This window comes from Pseudophryne corroboree, chromosome 1 (genome assembly GCF_028390025.1).
Source record: "Pseudophryne corroboree isolate aPseCor3 chromosome 1, aPseCor3.hap2, whole genome shotgun sequence".
Classification (NCBI taxonomy): Eukaryota; Metazoa; Chordata; class Amphibia; order Anura; family Myobatrachidae; genus Pseudophryne; species Pseudophryne corroboree.
Genome location: NC_086444.1, coordinates 249,853,510 through 249,876,802, shown reverse-complemented (window position 1 = coordinate 249,876,802; position 23,293 = coordinate 249,853,510).

The window sequence follows — 23,293 nt, the reverse complement described above, 5'->3', positions numbered from 1 at the left end:
GACTACACAACCACAGAAGAGTGGTTCTGAAGTGATAGTGAGAAACATGGTAGTAACAGAAATAGATGGACAGCAGGGAAGCACAGCCAAGGTAGGAGCTATGCTTTTAATAATGGTCAATGCACCCTAGGGTCAAGGTGTCATTTTCGGCATGTTTGTATCCGCTGTGGGGGGTCACATCCAATTAGAGACTGCTCGCGGCACTCGGGTGGTAGAGGAGGTTTTAACAGACAGCAGAACCTCGCTCCCGCAGTTGCCAATACTAAGTAGGTCCCCTACTCCTGTGAGATTGAATAAATTGTCTTATTGGTTAGAATATTACCCAAACAGAGAAGATGCTGATTTGTTAAGGTTGGGTTTTTTGAAGAAGTTTCCCTTTGCCTATTAAGGGCTAAGTTGGTTCTGGTGTGGTTCGTAATTTGCACTCGGCTGAGCAGTTTACAGAAATTTTGAAAGAAAAAGTTATAAAGAGGTTGCTTTGGGAAGAATGGTAGGGCCTTTTAGTTCTTCGCCAGTTCCAGGTTTAATTTTGTGGAAAGTTTAGATTAATTCAGCATTTATCCTGTCCAAAGGGGTCTTCAGTTTATGATGCCATTCCTGAGTTTTTAACCATAGTAGTTTATCAATCTTTTGAAGATGCATTGGAAAAGGTTAGGTCATTTGGTAGGGGAGCGTTGATGAGTAAAATTGACATAAAGCCGGCTCGTCGTCTTTTGCCCATTGATCCAGAATTTTTTCCTTATTTGGGTTTTCGCCTGGTGGATGGTTTCTACGTTGATAGATGTCTTGGGTTGTTCTAGATCTTATTCGTATTTTGAAAAGTTAAGTAGTTTTTTGCATTGGTGCGTTTCAAAATATTCAGGCCAGTCTGGAATTGTTCATTATTTAGATGATTTTTTGTTCATGGGTCCTGCTGAGTCCGATATTTGTGGTAATATTTAATCGAATGCATTGTCATTGTTTACTGATTTTGGGGTTCCAGTAGCTGAGGTAGATACGGTGGGCCCTATATCGGCGTTGACCTTCTTGGGTATTGAAATTGATACGATTGAGAGTTGCTGTTGTTTGCCCATGGAAAAAGTAGTTAAGTTGAGGGAGAATATAATGGTAGCATTGGCTAATGGCAAGGTGACGTTGAGACAGGCTCAATCATTGTTGGGGTTGCTTAATTTTGCTTGCAGGGTTATCCCAATAGGTAAGGTCTTTAGCAGAAAGTTGGAAAGAGCAACAGTGGGTGTTAAGAGGCCCGGTCATTTTATACAATTATCTAAAGAAATTTGTAGGGATTTGCATATTTGGGAAGAGTTTTCGTCAGATATTAATGGTGTTCACATTTAGCAATCTGAACCCAGATCCAATGTTGAGTTGCAGTTATTCACTGATGTGTCTGGTTCTTTGGGTTTTGGAGCATACCTGGAGGGCAGGTGGTGTGCTTCCACCTGGACCAAAGCATGGTTTGATTAAGGCCTTACAGGGAATCTGTTGTTGTTAGAGTTATTCCCAATTATGGTTGCACTGGCGTTATGGCACGAGGTATTGGCTAATGTTTCAGTAGTTTTTTGGTGCGATAATTTGGGGGTAGTTCAGGCGATTAACAGACAAAAAGTTGCTGGTCTACCTGTTTTGCATTTGTTGGGTCAGATTGTCCTGCGTTGCCTACAATGGAAAATAAATGTTTGCGCTAAGCATGTTCCAGGCATTGAAAATGGCGTGGCAGATGCTCTATCACGTTTTGAGTGGCACAGGTTCAGGGTGCTAGCGCTGGGTGCGAATGTATCTGGTAAACCCTTGCCCATCTTATACCTGTCAGGTGATACACTTGAATTGGAGGACCTAGTGCTAAGGTCTTTGGCGCCTTCCACTCTTCAGGGGTACACAACAGTAATGGGAGAGTGGGAGAGATATGTCCACATGTGCCGAGACCAAGGAAAGAACGTTTATACCATGATGTTGGATTATGTTTGGGAATGTTTCAGCGAAGGCAAGTCAAGAGGATTTGTATCATGCTTACTGTCTGAAAAGGGCTTATGAAGGACTGCCGCGCCCCAGAGAGCAGCAGTGGTGATATCTGCAGGTGGTCACTCAACCCCCTAAAACATGGATACACAAAACAAATGAGAGATCACGTCTGCGCTCATCTAGGAATACTGCACTTAGAGAGGTTGGGTTAATGGTGCACAGTCTCTGATGGATGGAAAGTTCTTAAATTATGTTTGTTGGCTTAATATGTCCCGTGATGTCGTTGATACGTGTTAGGCCTCTCTTGTGATGATATCTTTATGTGTCTTTATTTCCACTTCTCCGAGTCGGATCTTGAATAGATTCGTGTCGTTGGACCGTGGTGTATTTCTCCTATAAAGGTATCTTTGGTATTCGTTCTCCGGATTTTCTCCTGTACTTCCGACCAGGGTACCAGGATGGTTCTTGGCCTCAATAGTTGGAGACAGAGAGACAGAGATAGCCGCTGATAGTGTAGTAAGCGTGTTGAAAATGACGTCTTAAACTAGTACGGGTGTCTTTTAGGGAGATCTTAAAAAAAGTAGCAACTGCTGGTTGCGTACCGTACTCACGTGAGAGACGTGATGTACCCCTTGCATAAAGGTATCTTTAGTGTTCTTGTGATTTTCTCCTCTTCCTCCAGACAGGATCCTTTATGGTTCTTATCCTCGGGAGTGGAAAAGGAGATAGGACAGTTGATAGTGTAGTAAGTTTTTAGGTGAAGTGAGTAATTAGGGCCCCTTGATGAAGTCTGTGAGACGAAATGCATTGGACAACCTGTGTGGACCTCTAATCCAGTATGAGAGGAATGGATTTTGGAATAAGGAACTTCTAGAACCAGCGGGACCACCCTAAAGATACCTTTATACACAAGTCCCCGCATTGTATAGTGTGAGTTGGGTACGCCCACTATTCTTTCCATCTATTCAATCTGCATGAGTGTGACCGTGTATGAAAACATATCGACACAAGAAAAGATACCTTTATGTGTTTTTCACCTTCCTGTATGGATGTGAGTACGGTACGCACTCTCCCATTAAAAGTGATAAGTTTAGAGGAGTGAATTACTTCTCAGTAATTACTCACTTCACCTAAAAACTTACTACACTATCAACTGTCCTATCTCCTTTTCCACTCCCGAGGATAAGAACCATAAAGGATCCTGTCTGGAGGAAGAGGAGAAAATCACAAGAACACTAAAGATACCTTTATGCAAGGGGTACATCACGTCTCTCACGTGAGTACGGTACGCAACCAGCAGTTGCTACTTTTTTTAAGATCTCCCTAAAAGACACCAGTACTAGTTTAAGACGTCATTTTCAACATGCTTAATACACTATCAGCGGCTATCTCTGTCTCTCTGTCTCCAACTATTGAGGCCAAGAACCATCCTGGTACCCTGGTCGGAAGTACAGGAGAAAATCCGGAGAACGAATACCAAAGATACCTTTATAGGAGAAATACACCACGGTCCAACGACACGAATCTATTCAAGATCCGACTCGGAGAAGTGGAAATAAAGACACATAAACATATCGTCACAAGAGAGGCCTAATGCTTACTGTCTGCTCTATCTTATTTCTTGAGACTTGAAGGCTGGCATGATTTCACTAAATCTTTCTTTTTAGCGAAAGTACTGAAAGGGTGGGCATGAGCGATGCCCCCTGTACAGGATGCATGAAGACCAATAACCATTTCAATGTTGCGGTGCATGGCGGTCGTTTTGCAGGAGGTCTGTGCATCTGATTATGAAGCACTTTTATTTAGATTGTATTTCCTGTTGGCCTTCTTCGGGGCTTTTAGAGTCAGTGAATTGGTGGCAGCATCAAAGACAACGATATCACCTATGCTTCGTGAGCATGTGTCACTGGAAGAAGGATGCTTATGGTGCAAAGTGCAGCGTTCCAAAACTGATAAATTAGGCAAAGGGTGTTGGGTGGCCTTGAGGTGTGTTGAGGATACTGAGATTTTCCCAGTGTCACTGGCAAAGGAATATTTGAGAGCAAGTACTGATATTCCAGGTCCATGGTTGCAGCATATGGATGGTATGCCAGTTACTCAATTCCAAATTAGATGGGTGATGGAACGTGGTATTTTCACGATGAGTTTACCAGTAAATATGGTACCCATTGATTCCGTATAGGTGCGGCAACAACAGCAGTTGCTGAGGGCCGTTCGAGCGGGCAAATGAGAGCTCTTGGTAGGTGGAAGTCTGAGGTATTTCCGAAATATTTAACCCGGGGTAACTAAATCAGACTAGAGGTTTCAGCCACTCACCATATTTGCGGGTCTTGAGGAATTTTTTATCCTGTCAGGTGCCTTAAGCCATGGGGTTTAAACCCGCTTGACAGGTGTGTTTTTTGCCTCTCGTCAAGTCTGATTCTTCATATTACCTCCCCCCCACCACCTTACCTTTCAAATTTGTCATCTTAGAGTCCAAATTAAAAATAGCTTGATGATTAAAAAATACCATTTTAGAAAGGTCATAATGGGAATAGTTGGGGATTTTTGTCTTGGAAGTAAGGTTGCTTTTAGGTTATTTCTTTGATTCTTGTAGTATGAAGGTTCAGTGAATATTGTTTTTATATTTTCAGATTGGCATTTGGATGGGTGTCCGAAATGGATTGTCTTTCATGACAAAAGGTCTGTGGTTGGAGTACCTTCAGTCCCCTGGAGCGGAGCTGATCAGGTGGATCGGTGTGAGGGGCCTACATTGGGAGCAAGTCTTGCCCCTATTTTTGCAGCAGATGTAGAGGTCGGGATGCCCATTGAGAGTGGTGTTCCATGCCGGGGAAAACAACTTGACCAAAAGGTTGGGTCTTGACCTCCAGAAAACCATGGTTAGGGACCTAGTTAGCCAACAAAACAGGTTACCCTTCCTAAGCGTGGGATGGCCTGACATTGTTCCACGGTTAGTGTGGAGAGGTGCGGAGAGACTGGCTGCAATAGAGTTGGTCTGGCGCTGGATCAATTCTGTGGTGAGCCGGGCTGTGAATGAGAATTAGGGGTTTGTGTTCCCGCATTCCTCCATTTCGGTTTCTACCCCTAAGGTTTACGTGGCCGATGGTGTCCATTTGAATTTGAGGGGTATGGAAATCTTTCTGGAGGACCTGTTGTCCTCAGTCTATAGTTGGGAATTTTATTAGGTAGAAGGATTTTTAGGAGAAGGAGCAAGTGAAGTGTTTTAAGGTTTGTGGTATGGTGGCGGGGTTTTGTTGAAACTGTGGCGGGTTGGGACGGCCTGAAATTGTGGCTGTAGTTGAAAAAGGTTTTATAGGTGCTCAGAAGATGAGAAGGTGGTGGTGTTTGATACATTACAGGGCTGCAGTACCATCAGACCAGTTGGGCTTCGGAGTGGGTAGACACCTGACCCTTTTTGGAGTTTGGGAATACCTTGATTGGAGAGTTGGCCATGGTATCCCGGGTAAAGATTAATCAACACAAGGGGTGGCAAATGGCCCCATATTGCCCCTTGTGATGCGATGGAGGCTGGGCTGAAATTGGGCCCTTGCCTCTTCTTGTGGCTTGAAACTTAGATGTTGTTTAGGTCAGCCACAATAAAAAGGGTTACAATTTTGAATAAATAGGGACTTGATTTAAATAGGCCATCCCTCCTTGCCACCATACCATTTGTTTAATAATAAAGCTGACATTTTTATTTGGCGAAATTATTCCTGTTGTTGGTGTTAGTTATTTCCTTAGAGTATGTCTTGAATATGCGTGTGAATGAAGGATAGTCTACTATAGACATTTTAATAGGAATACATAACAAATTGCTAAATAGACTATATCTCACTCCAGTTAATTTACATAAACTGTGGCCATGTATTTCCAAAAATCGCTAGAGACAATGTTGGAATGTAGGGACCCTTTCTCATATCTTTCTCATAGGAATGTCCAGTATTAATAATCTATTGGAGGGAAGTTTCTGATTTGTTGTCTAAAGTTCTAAAAACAACAGTAGATACTACACCAATTCTGTTGTCGGTGTCAGTTATTTCCTTAGAGTATGTCTTGAATATGCGTGTGAATGAAGGATAGTCTACTATAGATATTTAAATAGGAATACATTACAAATTGCTAAATAGACTATATCTCACTCCAGTTAATTTACATAAACTGTGGCCATGTATTTCCAAAAATCGCTAGAGACAATGTTGGAATGTAGGGACCCTTTCTCATATCTTTCTCATAGGAATGTCCAGTATTAATAATCTATTGGAGGGAAGTTTCTGATTTGTTGTCTAAAGTTCTAAAAACAACAGTAGATACTACACCAATTCTTGCTATGTCGAACTGGCACTCCTTAGATGTCCCCAAAACTCACCATTATATAACAGGTCAGATATTAATAGCTGCTCATGCGGCTTTAGCACAACAGTGGAAGTCTTTCATTCTTTCCACATTATCCAAAGTGATCAATAAGATCTAATACAATTATCAAATAGAGACATATGAAGTCTTTCACTCATATGCTACTATTTCTTCTAATTTCTATTTCATTCTATTATGGCAAGATATATACAGGGGAAAGATACGTAGTGTTTAACATGGGGTTCACCAGATAGTGAACATGGAAGATAAAGGAGTAGGATCTATAGCTTTGATGTATTCACAAACATATAGTGCAATGTATTGCTTTCAAATCTAATATTGTCCCTACGAAAACCTGGAATTGTCATGTATGTAATAACGGTTATGTACCTTTTTATGTTATGTATTCCTTTTTTTACTATTTAGTTTCTTTTTTTCTTTTCTTTATAAGATGGAAACACAGTAAAATAAAAATATTGAAGAAAAAAATCACATGAAATAATCAGTTCATTATGCATTTTTCGGTGGAAAAAAAAGCAATCATATTTCCAAGCTAAAATGTCTTTTAGTGCCTACTGACACATATGTACTGGACGAAATGCAAAATGTATTAGGAATAATGCGCACCATAGATGCCTTTTAGCAATGCATGTTTCGAATAGTTTCCATGAGATTACATACAGTATGTTATACATTTACAATAAAAACTATCATACTGGTAACATGGACAAAGACTTGATAAACTGCATTCTGGGAAATAGCCCTATTTATTATTTATTTATTAACAGTTTCTTATATAGCGCAGCAAATTCCATTGCGCTTTACAGTTGGAAATAACAATGATATAACAAACTGGGTGATAACAAACAGTCATAGAGGTAGGAAGGCCCTGCTCGCATGCTTACAATCTACAGTATAGAAAGGATTCATTCTATTTTGATTACACTTTCCAGAATTTAATTTTTGAATAGTGTATTATATGGGTGAACCACAGGCATATTCATCATCCTTTAACTGTCTCAGTCCCAGGGGATGTAGAAATTGTGACATTCATCAAACTCCAGAAATTCTATATTTTCAGAGTTTGAAATAGAGATGAGCGCATGAAATTTTTCGGGTTTTGTGTTTTGGTTTTGGGTTCGGTTCCGCGGCCGTGTTTTGGGTTCGACCACGTTTTGGAAAAACCTCACCGAATTTTTTTTGTCGGATTCGGGTGTGTTTTGGATTCGGGTGTTTTTTTCAAAAAACCCTAAAAAACAGCTTAAATCATAGAATTTGGGGGTCATTTTGATCCCAAAGTATTATTAACCTCAAAAACCATAATTTCCACTCATTTTCAGTCTATTCTGAATACCTCACACCTCACAATATTATTTTTAGTCCTAAAATTTGCACCGAGGTCGCTGTGTGAGTAAGATAAGCGACCCTAGTGGCCGACACAAACACCGGGCCCATCTAGGAGTGGCACTGCAGTGTCACGCAGGATGGCCCTTCCAAAAAACCCTCCCCAAACAGCACATGACGCAAAGAAAAAAAGAGGCGCAATGAGGTAGCTGTGTGAGTAAGATTAGCGACCCTAGTGGCCGACACAAACACCGGGCTCATCTAGGAGTGGCACTGCAGTGTCACGCAGGATGTCCCTTCCAAAAAACCCTCCCCAAACAGCACATGACGCAAAGAAAAAAAGAGGCGCAATGAGGTAGCTGACTGTGTGAGTAAGATAAGCGACCCTAGTGGCCGACACAAACACCGGGCCCATCTAGGAGTGGCACTGCAGTGTCACGCAGGATGGCCCTTCCAAAAAACCCTCCCCAAACAGCACATGACGCAAAGAAAAAAAGAGGCGCAATGAGGTAGCTGACTGTGTGAGTAAGATAAGCGACCCTAGTGGCCGACACAAACACCGGGCCCATCTAGGAGTGGCACTGCAGTGTCACGCAGGATGTCCCTTCCAAAAAACCCTCCCCAAACAGCACATGACGCAAAGAAAAAAAGAGGCGCAATGAGGTAGCTGACTGTGTGAGTAAGATAAGCGACCCTAGTGGCCGACACAAACACCGGGCCCATCTAGGAGTGGCACTGCAGTGTCACGCAGGATGGCCCTTCCAAAAAACCCTCCCCAAACAGCACATGACGCAAAGAAAAAAAGAGGCGCAATGAGGTAGCTGACTGTGTGAGTAAGATAAGCGACCCTAGTGGCCGACACAAACACCGGGCCCATCTAGGAGTGGCACTGCAGTGTCACGCAGGATGTCCCTTCCAAAAAACCCTCCCCAAACAGCACATGACGCAAAGAAAAAAAGAGGCGCAATGAGGTAGCTGACTGTGTGAGTAAGATAAGCGACCCTAGTGGCCGACACAAACACCGGGCCCATTTAGGAGTGGCACTGCAGTGTCACGCAGGATGTCCCTTCCAAAAAACCCTCCCCAAACAGCACATGACGCAAAGAAAAAAAGAGGCGCAATGAGGTAGCTGACTGTGTGAGTAAGATAAGCGACCCTAGTGGCCGACACAAACACCGGGCCCATCTAGGAGTGGCACTGCAGTGTCACGCAGGATGGCCCTTCCAAAAAACCCTCCCCAAACAGCACATGACGCAAAGAAAAAAAGAGGCGCAATGAGGTAGCTGACTGTGTGAGTAAGATAAGCGACCCTAGTGGCCGACACAAACACCGGGCCCATCTAGGAGTGGCACTGCAGTGTCACGCAGGATGTCCCTTCCAAAAAACCCTCCCCAAACAGCACATGACGCAAAGAAAAAAAGAGGCGCAATGAGGTAGCTGACTGTGTGAGTAAGATAAGCGACCCTAGTGGCCGACACAAACACCGGGCCCATCTAGGAGTGGCACTGCAGTGTCACGCAGGATGGCCCTTCCAAAAAACCCTCCCCAAACAGCACATGACGCAAAGAAAAATAAAAGAAAAAAGAGGTGCAAGATGGAATTGTCCTTGGGCCCTCCCACCCACCCTTATGTTGTATAAACAAAACAGGACATGCACACTTTAACCAACCCATCATTTCAGTGACAGGGTCTGCCACACGACTGTGACTGATATGACGGGTTGGTTTGGACCCCCCCCAAAAAAAGAAGCAATTAATCTCTCCTTGCACAAACTGGCTCTACAGAGGCAAGATGTCCACCTCATCATCATCCTCCGATATATCACCGTGTACATCCCCCTCCTCACAGATTATCAATTCGTCCCCACTGGAATCCACCATCTCAGCTCCCTGTGTACTTTGTGGAGGCAATTGCTGCTGGTCAATGTCTCCGCGGAGGAATTGATTATAATTCATTTTAATGAACATCATCTTCTCCACATTTTCTGGATGTAACCTCGTACGCCGATTGCTGACAAGGTGAGCGGCGGCACTAAACACTCTTTCGGAGTACACACTTGTGGGAGGGCAACTTAGGTAGAATAAAGCCAGTTTGTGCAAGGGCCTCCAAATTGCCTCTTTTTCCTGCCAGTATAAGTACGGACTGTGTGACGTGCCTACTTGGATGCGGTCACTCATATAATCCTCCACCATTCTTTCAATGGTGAGAGAATCATATGCAGTGACAGTAGACGACATGTCCGTAATCGTTGTCAGGTCCTTCAGTCCGGACCAGATGTCAGCATCAGCAGTCGCTCCAGACTGCCCTGCATCACCGCCAGCGGGTGGGCTCGGAATTCTGAGCCTTTTCCTTGCACCCCCAGTTGCGGGAGAATGTGAAGGAGGAGATGTTGACAGGTCGCGTTCCGCTTGACTTGACAATTTTCTCACCAGCAGGTCTTTCAACCCCAGCAGACTTGTGTCTGCCGGAAAGAGAGATCCAAGGTAGGCTTTAAATCTAGGATCGAGCATGGTGGCCAAAATGTAGTGCTCTGATTTCAACAGATTGACCACCCGTGAATCCTTGTTAAGCGAATTAAGGGCTCCATCCACAAGTCCCACATGCCTAGCGGAATCGCTCCGTGTTAGCTCCTCCTTCAATGTCTCCAGCTTCTTCTGCAAAAGCCTGATGAGGGAAATGACCTGACTCAGGCTGGCAGTGTCTGAACTGACTTCACGTGTGGCAAGTTCAAAGGGCATCAGAACCTTGCACAACGTTGAAATCATTCTCCACTGCGCTTGAGACAGGTGCATTCCACCTCCTATATCGTGCTCAATTGTATAGGCTTGAATGGCCTTTTGCTGCTCCTCCAACCTCTGAAGCATATAGAGGGTTGAATTCCACCTCGTTACCACTTCTTGCTTCAGATGATGGCAGGGCAGGTTCAGTAGTTTTTGGTGGTGCTCCAGTCTTCTGTACGTGGTGCCTGTATGCCGAAAGTGTCCCGCAATTCTTCTGGCCACCGACAGCATCTCTTGCACGCCCCTGTCGTTTTTTAAAAAATTCTGCAATTCAAGGTATGTGCAAAACATGGGACGTGCTGGAATTTGCCCATATTTAATGCACACACAATATTGCTGGCGTTGTCCGATGCCACAAATCCACAGGAGAGTCCAATTGGGGTAAGCCATTCCGCGATGATCTTCCTCAGTTGCCGTAAGAGGTTTTCAGCTGTGTGCGTATTCTGGAAACCGGTGATACAAAGCGTAGCCTGCCTAGGAAAGAGTTGGCGTTTGCGAGATGCTGTTACTGGTGCCGCCGCTGCTGTTCTTGCGGCGGGAGTCCATACATCTACCCAGTGGGCTGTCACAGTCATATAGTCCTGACCCTGCCCTGCTCCACTTGTCCACATGTCCGTGGTTAAGTGGACATTGGGTACAGCTGCATTTTTTAGGACACTGGTGACTCTTTTTCTGAGGTCTGTGTACATTTTCGGTATCGCCTGCCTAGAGAAATGGAACCTAGATGGTATTTGGTACCGGGGACACAGTACCTCCAACAAGTCTCTAGTTGGCTCTGCAGTAATGATGGATACCGGAACCACGTTTCTCACCACCCAGGATGCCAAGGCCTCAGTTATCCGCTTTGCTGTAGGATGACTGCTGTGATATTTCATCTTCCTCGCAAAGGACTGTTGGACAGTCAATTGCTTGGTGGAAGTAGTAAAAGTGGTCTTACGACTTCCCCTCTGGGATGACCATCGACTCCCAGCAGCAACAACAGCAGCGCCAGCAGCAGTAGGCGTTACACGCAAGGATGCATCGGAGGAATCCCAGGCAGGAGAGGACTCGTCAGAATTGCCAGTGACATGGCCTGCAGGACTATTGGCATTCCTGGGGAAGGAGGAAATTGACACTGAGGGAGTTGGTGGGGTGGTTTGCGTGAGCTTGGTTACAAGAGGAAGGGATTTACTGGTCAGTGGACTGCTTCCGCTGTCACCCAAAGTTTTTGAACTTGTCACTGACTTATTGTGAATGCGCTGCAGGTGACGTATAAGGGAGGATGTTCCGAGGTGGTTAACGTCTTTACCCCTACTTATTACAGCTTGACAAAGGGAACACACGGCTTGACACCTGTTGTCCGCATTTCTGTTGAAATAGTTCCACACCGAAGAGCTGATTTTTTTGGTATTTTCACCAGGCATGTCAACGGCCATATTCCTCCCACGGACAACAGGTGTCTCCCCGGGTGCCTGACTTAAACAAACCACCTCACCATCAGAATCCTCCTGGTCAATTTCTTCCCCAGCGCCAGCAACACCCATATCCTCCTCATCCTGGTGTACTTCAACACTGACATCTTCAATCTGACTATCAGGAACCGGACTGCGGGTGCTCCTTCCAGCACTTGCAGGGGGCGTGCAAATGGTGGAAGGCGCATGCTCTTCACGTCCAGTGTTGGGAAGGTCAGGCATCGCAACCGACACAATTGGACTCTCCTTGTGGATTTGGGATTTCGAAGAACGCACAGTTCTTTGCGGTGCTACTGCTTTTGCCAGCTTGAGTCTTTTCATTTTTCTAGCGAGAGGCTGAGTGCCTCCATCCTCATGTGAAGCTGAACCACTAGCCATGAACATAGGCCAGGGCCTCAGCCGTTCCTTGCCACTCCGTGTGGTAAATGGCATATTGGCAAGTTTACGCTTCTCCTCCGACAATTTTATTCTAGGTTTTGGAGTCCTTTTTTTACTGATATTTGGTGTTTTGGATTTGACATGCTCTGTACTATGACATTGGGCATCGGCCTTGGCAGACGACGTTGCTGGCATTTCATCGTCTCGGCCATGACTAGTGGCAGCAGCTTCAGCACGAGGTGGAAGTGGATCTTGATCTTTCCCTAATTTTGGAACCTCAACATTTTTGTTCTCCATATTTTAATAGGCACAACTAAAAGGCACCTCAGGTAAACAATGGAGATGGATGGATACTAGTATACAATTATGAATGGACTGCCGAGTGCCGACACAGAGGTAGCTACAGCCGTGGACTATTGTACTGTACTGTGTCTGCTGCTAATATAGACTGGATGATAATGAGATGTAGTATGTATGTATATAGAAGAAAGAAAAAAAAACCACGGGTAGGTGGTATACAATTATGGATGGACTGCCGAGTGCCGACACAGAGGTAGCTACAGCCGTGGACTACCGTACTGTACTGTGTCTGCTGCTAATATAGACTGGTTGATAATGAGATGTAGTATGTATGTATAAAGAAGAAAGAAAAAAAAACCACGGGTAGGTGGTATACAATTATGGATGGACTGCCGAGTGCCGACACAGAGGTAGCTACAGCCGTGGACTACCGTACTGTACTGTGTCTGCTGCTAATATAGACTGGATGATAATGAGATGTAGTATGTATAAAGAAGAAAGAAAAAAAAACCACGGGTAGGTGGTATACAATTATGGATGGACTGCCGAGTGCCGACACAGGGGTAGCTACAGCCGTGGACTACCGTACTGTACTGTGTCTGCTGCTAATATAGACTGGATGATAATGAGATGTAGTATGTATAAAGAAGAAAGAAAAAAAAAACCACGGGTAGGTGGTATACAATTATGGATGGACTGCCGAGTGCCGACACAGAGGTAGCTACAGCCATGGACTACCGTACTGTACTGTGTCTGCTGCTAATATAGACTGGATGATAATGAGATGTAGTATGTATAAAGAAGAAAGAAAAAAAAACCACGGGTAGGTGGTATACAATTATGGATGGACTGCCGAGTGCCGACACAGAGGTAGCTACAGCCGTGGACTACCGTACTGTACTGTGTCTGCTGCTAATATAGACTGGATGATAATGAGATGTAGTATGTATAAAGAAGAAAGAAAAAAAAACCACGGGTAGGTGGTATACAATTATGGATGGACTGCCGAGTGCCGACACAGAGGTAGCTACAGCCGTGGACTACCGTACTGTACTGTGTCTGCTGCTAATATAGACTGGTTGATAATGAGATGTAGTATGTATGTATAAAGAAGAAAGAAAAAAAAACCACGGGTAGGTGGTATACAATTATGGACGGACTGCCGAGTGCCGACACAGAGGTAGCTACAGCCGTGGACTACCGTACTGTACTGTGTCTGCTGCTAATATAGACTGGATGATAATGAGATGTAGTATGTATGTATAAAGAAGAAAGAAAAAAAAAACCACGGGTAGGTGGTATACAATTATGGACGGACTGCCGAGTGCCGACACAGAGGTAGCTACAGCCGTGGACTACCGTACTGTACTGTGTCTGCTGCTAATATAGACTGGATGATAATGAGATGTAGTATGTATAAAGAAGAAAGAAAAAAAACCACGGGTAGGTGGTATACAATTATGGATGGACTGCAGAGTGCCGACACAGAGGTAGCTACAGCCGTGGACTACCGTACTGTACTGTGTCTGCTGCTAATATAGACTGGATGATAATGAGATGTAGTATGTATAAAGAAGAAAGAAAAAAAAACCACGGGTAGGTGGTATACAATTATGGATGGACTGCCGAGTGCCGACACAGAGGTAGCTACAGCCGTGGACTACCGTACTGTACTGTGTCTGCTGCTAATATAGACTGGTTGATAATGAGATGTAGTATGTATGTATAAAGAAGAAAGAAAAAAAAACCACGGGTAGGTGGTATACAATTATGGACGGACTGCCGAGTGCCGACACAGAGGTAGCTACAGCCGTGGACTACCGTACTGTACTGTGTCTGCTGCTAATATAGACTGGATGATAATGAGATGTAGTATGTATAAAGAAGAAAGAAAAAAAACCACGGGTAGGTGGTATACAATTATGGATGGACTGCCGAGTGCCGACACAGAGGTAGCTACAGCCGTGGACTACCGTACTGTACTGTGTCTGCTGCTAATATAGACTGGATGATAATGAGATGTAGTATGTATAAAGAAGAAAGAAAAAAAAACCATGGGTAGGTGGTATACAATTATGGATGGACTGCCGAGTGCCGACACAGAGGTAGCTACAGCCGTGGACTACCGTACTGTACTGTGTCTGCTGCTAATATAGACTAGATGATAATGAGATGTAGTATGTATAAAGAAGAAAGAAAAAAAAACCACGGGTAGGTGGTATACAATTATGGATGGACTGCCGAGTGCCGACACAGAGGTAGCTACAGCCATGGACTACCGTACTGTACTGTGTCTGCTGCTAATATAGACTGGTTGATAATGAGATGTAGTATGTATGTATAAAGAAGAAAGAAAAAAAAACCACGGGTAGGTGGTATACAATTATGGACGGACTGCCGAGTGCCGACACAGAGGTAGCTACAGCCGTGGACTACCGTACTGTACTGTGTCTGCTGCTAATATAGACTGGATGATAATGAGATGTAGTATGTATAAAGAAGAAAGAAAAAAAAACCACGGGTAGGTGGTATACAATTATGGATGGACTGCCGAGTGCCGACACAGAGGTAGCTACAGCCGTGGACTACCGTACTGTACTGTGTCTGCTGCTAATATAGACTGGATGATATTGAGATGTAGTATGTATAAAGAAGAAAGAAAAAAAACCACGGGTAGGTGGTATACAATTATGGATGGACTGCCGAGTGCCGACACAGAGGTAGCTACAGCCGTGGACTACCGTACTGTACTGTGTCTGCTGCTAATATAGACTGGATGATAATGAGATGTAGTATGTATAAAGAAGAAAGAAAAAAAAACCACGGGTAGGTGGTATACAATTATGGATGGACTGCCGAGTGCCGACACAGAGGTAGCTACAGCCGTGGACTACCGTACTGTACTGTGTCTGCTGCTAATATAGACTGGTTGATAATGAGATGTAGTATGTATGTATAAAGAAGAAAGAAAAAAAAACCACGGGTAGGTGGTATACAATTATGGACGGACTGCCGAGTGCCGACACAGAGGTAGCTACAGCCGTGGACTACCGTACTGTACTGTGTCTGCTGCTAATATAGACTGGATGATAATGAGATGTAGTATGTATGTATAAAGAAGAAAGAAAAAAAAACCACGGGTAGGTGGTATACAATTATGGACGGACTGCCGAGTGCCGACACAGAGGTAGCTACAGCCGTGGACTACCGTACTGTACTGTGTCTGCTGCTAATATAGACTGGATGATAATGAGATGTAGTATGTATAAAGAAGAAAGAAAAAAAACCACGGGTAGGTGGTATACAATTATGGATGGACTGCAGAGTGCCGACACAGAGGTAGCTACAGCCGTGGACTACCGTACTGTACTGTGTCTGCTGCTAATATAGACTGGATGATAATGAGATGTAGTATGTATAAAGAAGAAAGAAAAAAAAACCACGGGTAGGTGGTATACAATTATGGATGGACTGCCGAGTGCCGACACAGAGGTAGCTACAGCCGTGGACTACCGTACTGTACTGTGTCTGCTGCTAATATAGACTGGTTGATAATGAGATGTAGTATGTATGTATAAAGAAGAAAGAAAAAAAAACCACGGGTAGGTGGTATACAATTATGGACGGACTGCCGAGTGCCGACACAGAGGTAGCTACAGCCGTGGACTACCGTACTGTACTGTGTCTGCTGCTAATATAGACTGGATGATAATGAGATGTAGTATGTATAAAGAAGAAAGAAAAAAAACCACGGGTAGGTGGTATACAATTATGGATGGACTGCCGAGTGCCGACACAGAGGTAGCTACAGCCGTGGACTACCGTACTGTACTGTGTCTGCTGCTAATATAGACTGGATGATAATGAGATGTAGTATGTATAAAGAAGAAAGAAAAAAAAACCATGGGTAGGTGGTATACAATTATGGATGGACTGCCGAGTGCCGACACAGAGGTAGCTACAGCCGTGGACTACCGTACTGTACTGTGTCTGCTGCTAATATAGACTAGATGATAATGAGATGTAGTATGTATAAAGAAGAAAGAAAAAAAAACCACGGGTAGGTGGTATACAATTATGGATGGACTGCCGAGTGCCGACACAGAGGTAGCTACAGCCATGGACTACCGTACTGTACTGTGTCTGCTGCTAATATAGACTGGTTGATAATGAGATGTAGTATGTATGTATAAAGAAGAAAGAAAAAAAAACCACGGGTAGGTGGTATACAATTATGGACGGACTGCCGAGTGCCGACACAGAGGTAGCTACAGCCGTGGACTACCGTACTGTACTGTGTCTGCTGCTAATATAGACTGGATGATAATGAGATGTAGTATGTATAAAGAAGAAAGAAAAAAAAACCACGGGTAGGTGGTATACAATTATGGATGGACTGCCGAGTGCCGACACAGAGGTAGCTACAGCCGTGGACTACCGTACTGTACTGTGTCTGCTGCTAATATAGACTGGATGATATTGAGATGTAGTATGTATAAAGAAGAAAGAAAAAAAACCACGGGTAGGTGGTATACAATTATGGATGGACTGCCGAGTGCCGACACAGAGGTAGCTACAGCCGTGGACTACCGTACTGTACTGTGTCTGCTGCTAATATAGACTGGATGATAATGAGATGTAGTATGTATAAAGAAGAAAGAAAAAAAAACCACGGGTAGGTGGTATTCAATTATGGATGGACTGCCGAGTGCCGACACAGAGGTAGCTACAGCCGTGAACTACCGTACTGTGTCTGCTGCGACTGGATGATAAATAATGATATAAAAAATATATATATATCACTACTGCAGCCGGACAGGTCTATATTATATAATGACGGACCTGCTGGACACTGTCTGTCAGCAGAATGAGTTTTTTATAGAATAAAAAAAAAACACCACACAAGTCACACGACGAGTGTTTAACTTTTTCAGGCAATCACAATATAGTATACTATACTGGTGGTCAGTGTGGTCAGGTCACTGGTCAGTCACACTGGCAGTGGCACTCCTGCCTGCAGCAAAAGTGTGCACTGTTTAATTTTAATAATATGTATGTACTCCTGGCTCCTGCTATAACCTATAACTGCTCCCCAGTCTCCCCCACAATTAAGCTGTGTGAGCACAGTCAGATATTATACATAGATGATGCAGCACACTGGGCTGAGCACAGATATGGTATGTGACTGAGTCACTGTGTATCGTTTTTTTCAGGCAGAGAACGGATTATATTAAATAAAACTGCACTGGTGGTCACTGGTCAGTGGTCAGTCACTAGTAAACTCTGCACTCTCTAGTACTCCTAAGCTCCAGTAAATCAAGTGTCTCTGTCTCAATCTCACTCTCTCTCTTCTAATCTAAATGGAGAGGACGCCAGCCACGTCCTCTCCCTATCAATCTCAATGCACGTGTGAAAATGGCGGCGACGCGCGGCTCCTTATATAGAATCCGAGTCTCGCGATAGAATCCGAGCCTCGCGAGAATCCGACAGCGTCATGATGACGTTCGGGCGCGCTCGGGTTAACCGAGCAAGGCGGGAAGATCCGAGTCGCTCGGATCCGTGTAAAAAAAGCTGAAGTTCGGGCGGGTTCGGATTCCGAGGAACCGAACCCGCTCATCTCTAGTTTGAAAGGGAAACTGTTTGCCATACTGAGATGGCAAACAGCTCCTGAATCTCTGCACAAGCTGCCGTTCACAAGGCATCTTGTGCAGCAGCAGAAGGGGGGGCCACTGCCACAGTGCAACCTCTGGTGCCGGGTAGACCGTCATTAAGGTAACAGTGGAGGTGAGGGGGCAGCGGCAGCAGCTGGACACACACACAGAGAACAAGCTGCTGGAGGGGGACTGTGACTGAGGCGGTAAGGTTCTGGCGGGCATGCAGGGGGGGGGGCATTTCGGCTATGGCAGACACATCAATAATCTGGTGGGGGAGAGGGGGTCTGCCATTGCAGCGGTAAGATGCAGGGGGGCCACGGCTACAGTCAGACAAAACAGCAACAAGGTGTCGTCAGGGGAAGGGGGGCTGCGGCCATGGCTATAATGTCTGGGTGGGCGTGCAGGGGGAGGGGGCATGGCAGACACATCAATATGGTGGTGGGAGAGGGGGGCTCACGGGTGCAGTGCAAAAGGTGTGGGAAGGCCGCAGCTGCATCCAGACACAATAGTAATAAGGTGCTGTGAAGGAAGGGGGCGCTCCTGCAGCTGGATACAGCAACAAGGAGTCGGCTGGTGGGGAGAGGCCACGGTGGACCTCTACAGCCAGAAGAGAAAAATATCCCTTTCCGGAAAACTGTCTCCGCAAAAGGAGCAGTTTTTCAGAAGTGATAAATGTAATATAAAACACAGATGTTTATAAAAACAATTGTGAATGAGAAGGCTGACAATTGAAAACTAAAAATTTTCAATTCCCAATTTTTTCATGATGAATGATTGTTTTCATTCCAAACCTAAAATTTTTTCTAGGCAATAAAAATGTACAATTACAGCACACAATGACATTGTACAGAATAATAAAGCAAATGTAGATGATAATTAAAAATGCCCCTTATTCGCTGCATCATAGATACAACTCTTACTTGTTATATAATACAAATACCATTTTTTGAATAACACTTTAAACTATCATAAGCGTAACTTGCTTTTCTTTAAAATTACAGCTTTGATGGTATTTTATCAAGAAACCTGTCACACAGATACTGACACGAAATAAACAGCTACAGAATTTCTATTTCTCAAGTAAAAACTATTAATTACAAACTGCAGATTTTTAAATATTTATTATTTTTAAATACACGATATATAGTGTATTTTATAGCAAATATACTTCTGTAAAGCCCGATGCCTTTGGTAACATTTATAAAAATTCCCTGCCCAGTTTTCATTAGCAACATGATTTTTCAACACTTCTCCAGTATTTGTAAAACATTGTGTAAATACGGTATAGCTACAAATAATATATTATGAATCTTTTTATGGAAAAGGCAAATATACACTTTCAACTGAGATGAGACCATAAACATTTCTCTCTACACTCGTGGGATCCATCCAGGGAACACCATCAGGGGTTTATGTAAGCTGTTTGGAAACAGATGTTTTATAAGCACACATTTATATACAAATGCCATTTGGTAGAATACCGTGGTGTATAATATTGTTTGCTACACGCTTGACCCTCTTGAGATGTATGGTAGTTGGCCAATGCAGTTTTTCTTTTTTTCAGGGAATATAGCAGAACAAATGCAGCTCTGTAGACAAATATATGTTTCCACAGAAAGGCATTAAGAAATATTTGTAAGAATGTTGTCAATTTCCTAACGTTCTGCAAATCACTGCCAGTTATGTCTCTTAGATAAAAAGCCTAATATAGATGCGCTGAGTGCCTAACATTACATTTAATAATCTAAAAATGTTTACAGTTTCTTAATAAATCAAAGTAGATATAACATATTAAAAGACAAATAATTAAACAATAATGGGGCTAATTCAGACCTGATTGCTGCTGTGTGTTTTCGCCCAGCGGGTGATCAGATCTGAACTGCGCATGCGTCGGCACCGCAGTGCGCCGGTGCTTGCCAGAGATTCGATCGGCATCTCTGCCTAGTGATCGCCTTTGCCTTATTGACAGGCAGAGGCAATCGCTGGGTGAGAGGGGGTGGGCCAGCTGTGTTGGGCCGCTGTTTTGGGGGCACGGTCCAAGGCAATGCAGGCGTGCCCAGACCATGTGGGGGGGCGGGCAGTGACAGCTGCGTGATGTCATATGTAGCCTCTGCGACCCAGAGAGCGATGGGTAGCTCCCTGCCAGCATGCAGGAGCTGCGCTGGTAGGAAGCTACTCTTCAGGTACAAAAGCATCGCCGTGCTTTTGTACCTGTGCAGGGGGTGGGGCAGAGCCAGACATATGGGGCGGACTAGCCCTGTGCTGGGCGTCCCCCCCACATATCTGTGAAAATGATTGTACTGTAGATGTGCTAAATTTAGAAAATCTACGATCAGGTCTGAATTACCCCCCAATATACAGTGTCTGCGCCAAATATCTAATATTGGGAGTCACACAGCTGAAATAGTTGTTTCCCCCTTGGGATTCTTGTGTTATAGATTTTAAAAGGAAAACTAAAATGTTAAAATACTGTATTAAATTGGACTCATCACTCTCTTAGTCTGCAGTGTAGCAGGAATCCCAAATGTAATTCATGACAGTAATAACCAGGGGGAAATGTCAGCTAAGGCAAGGTCAATAAGAAACTTTAAAGTGTTATCAGAATTAAAAACACTCTCAACGTCTCAATGTAAATAAGCAGCTGCACGGAAGTGTCTATCTTTGTAGTGGGTAGTGCTACCTGTGGTTTATAAAAATTAATATATTCTATAGAAATCACTGAAAATTACAATTATATTCATAACCAATAAAAGAAAAAAAATCTGATTAAAATCAATTATGAATGGCTGCAAAAGTGCTGCTCAAACACATACTAACACGTGCAGTTGGCAAAAGGTATAAGCTGCTTTGTGGAATAATAAAGTCCTTCTGGGTCTTTTAGCTTTGTTAAATTATATGAACTGACTTCTAATTCAGCCTCACCAAAAAAGTTTCCATAGCATCTAAAAGCCTCAGTTGAAGTAGGACTATTCAGCCTGATGCAAACAAGGACCTCTCCAGCGATAGCATGGAGAAGCTATATAGAAATGTGTCCTTATACAACTAGCATTTTTTTGTACAATATGGTGAAAGACACATGATGCAACTTTGATTATGATTATAGTAGAGATGAGAGGGATTAATAAACCCTCCTTCTCATACCCTGCTTCTCAGAGCTGTCAGATCTTTTATTTTAAACCCATATACTAATTAGATCTTAAGTGTCATTACAACAGTTGAGTGTGGTCCTAGATAAGGCTTTATCTATCTCTGTTGTTATTATTAGAGATTAGCGGGTTCAGTTCTCAGAGAACCGAACCCTACCGGACTTCACGTCACGAGCCCGGATCTGAGTCAGGCTCGGGTTTTACCAACTGACTCGGAAACCAGAACAAGGCAAAACGTCATCATCCCGCTATCAGATTCTCGCGGGTTTTGGATTCCATATAAGGACCCTTTCGTTGTCGCCATTTTCACTCCAGCATTGGAGATTGTAGAGAGAGGACGTGTCTTCGTTCTCTCAGTGTCCTCAGTGTCCATGTGTCTTGTGCTGCATCAGTCCAGTCACAGTGGTTGTGTCCTCTGCTGCCATATGTCCAGTGCTGCTGTATAATAAATCCCTTACAGTGTTGCTGTGTTGTCCTGCATCAGACCAGTAGTAGTGCATCAGTCAGTCCAGTGACCAGTCAAAGTGGTGTCCTCTGCTGCCATATGTCCAGTGCTGCTGTATAACTCCAGTCCATTGCAGTGGTGCTGTGTTGTCCTGCATCAGTCCAGTGGTGGTGTCCCTGTGCTGCCGTATATGTCCAGTGGTACTGCCGTATATGTCAAGTGATCCTGCCGTATATGTCCAGCGGTACTGCCGTATATGTCCAGCAGTACTGCCGTATAAATCCAGTGATCCTGCCGTATAATTACAGTAATCCTGCCATATAATTCCAGTAATCCTGCCGTATAATTCCAGTAATCCTGCCATATAATTCCAGTAATCCTGCCATATAATTACAGTGATCCTGACGTATAATTCCAGTAATCCTGCCGTATAATTACAGTGATCCTGCCGTATAATTACAGTAATCCTGCAGTATAATTGCAGTGGTACTGACGTATAATTCCAGTGATCCTGCCGTATAATTCCATTGATCCTACCATATAATTACAGTGATCCTGCCGTATAATTACAGTAATCCTGCCGTATAATTACAGTAATCCTGTCTTATAATTACAGTGATCCTGCCATATAATTCCAGTTATCCTGCCGTATAATTACAGTGGTACTGGCGTATAATTACGGTGATCATCCTGCACCATTACACCATTATTGCGCATGATATTAACATCAAGAAAATGTACCATAGATGGACTAATGACGTAGGTGAACTTGATGGGACTCTGCGAATTATTGCGTCTCTCAATAATATCCACAAACTCGCATTCCGTACCTGTCCACACAATAAATATGTCATCTATGTATCTGGTAAAAAACTTAATTCTACCAGATACATACGAATCATTGAAGAAGATTTTAGCTTCCTCCTTGTACATATAGGCATTAGCACACGATGGGGCCACATTGGACCACCTATCTATGGTACATTTTCTTGATGTTAATGTCATGCTCAATACTGGTGTAATTAGCATGGATTTATTCGTTAAACCTACCAACAGAAATACTGTATTGCAGGCAGGTATTTTCGATCCCAGCCCTCTTAAATTTGAGCTGCCATATTCACAGTTCCTACGTTCCAGAAGGATATGTAGTGATAATATGCAAGCTAGTAAAAATATAGATTGGATGGTTGAACATTTTGTAGAGAGAGGATATGATAGAGACATGCTCTTAAAAACAAAATCACGTGTAATGTTAATGCCTAGAGATGAATTGTTGGTGAAAAGGAATGATAGATCCATGGTCAAATGTTTGCCATGGGTCAATCATTTTAATACTGCTAGTGGAGCTACAGTATATGCAAGGTTACTAAAGATTTATGGCCTACAGTTAAGACTGATGGGAATCTGGGTCTGAAGGAGACTGAAATTATGCCATGTTATACACGAGGTCGGAACATCCGTGATTGGGTAGTTAAAAGTGACA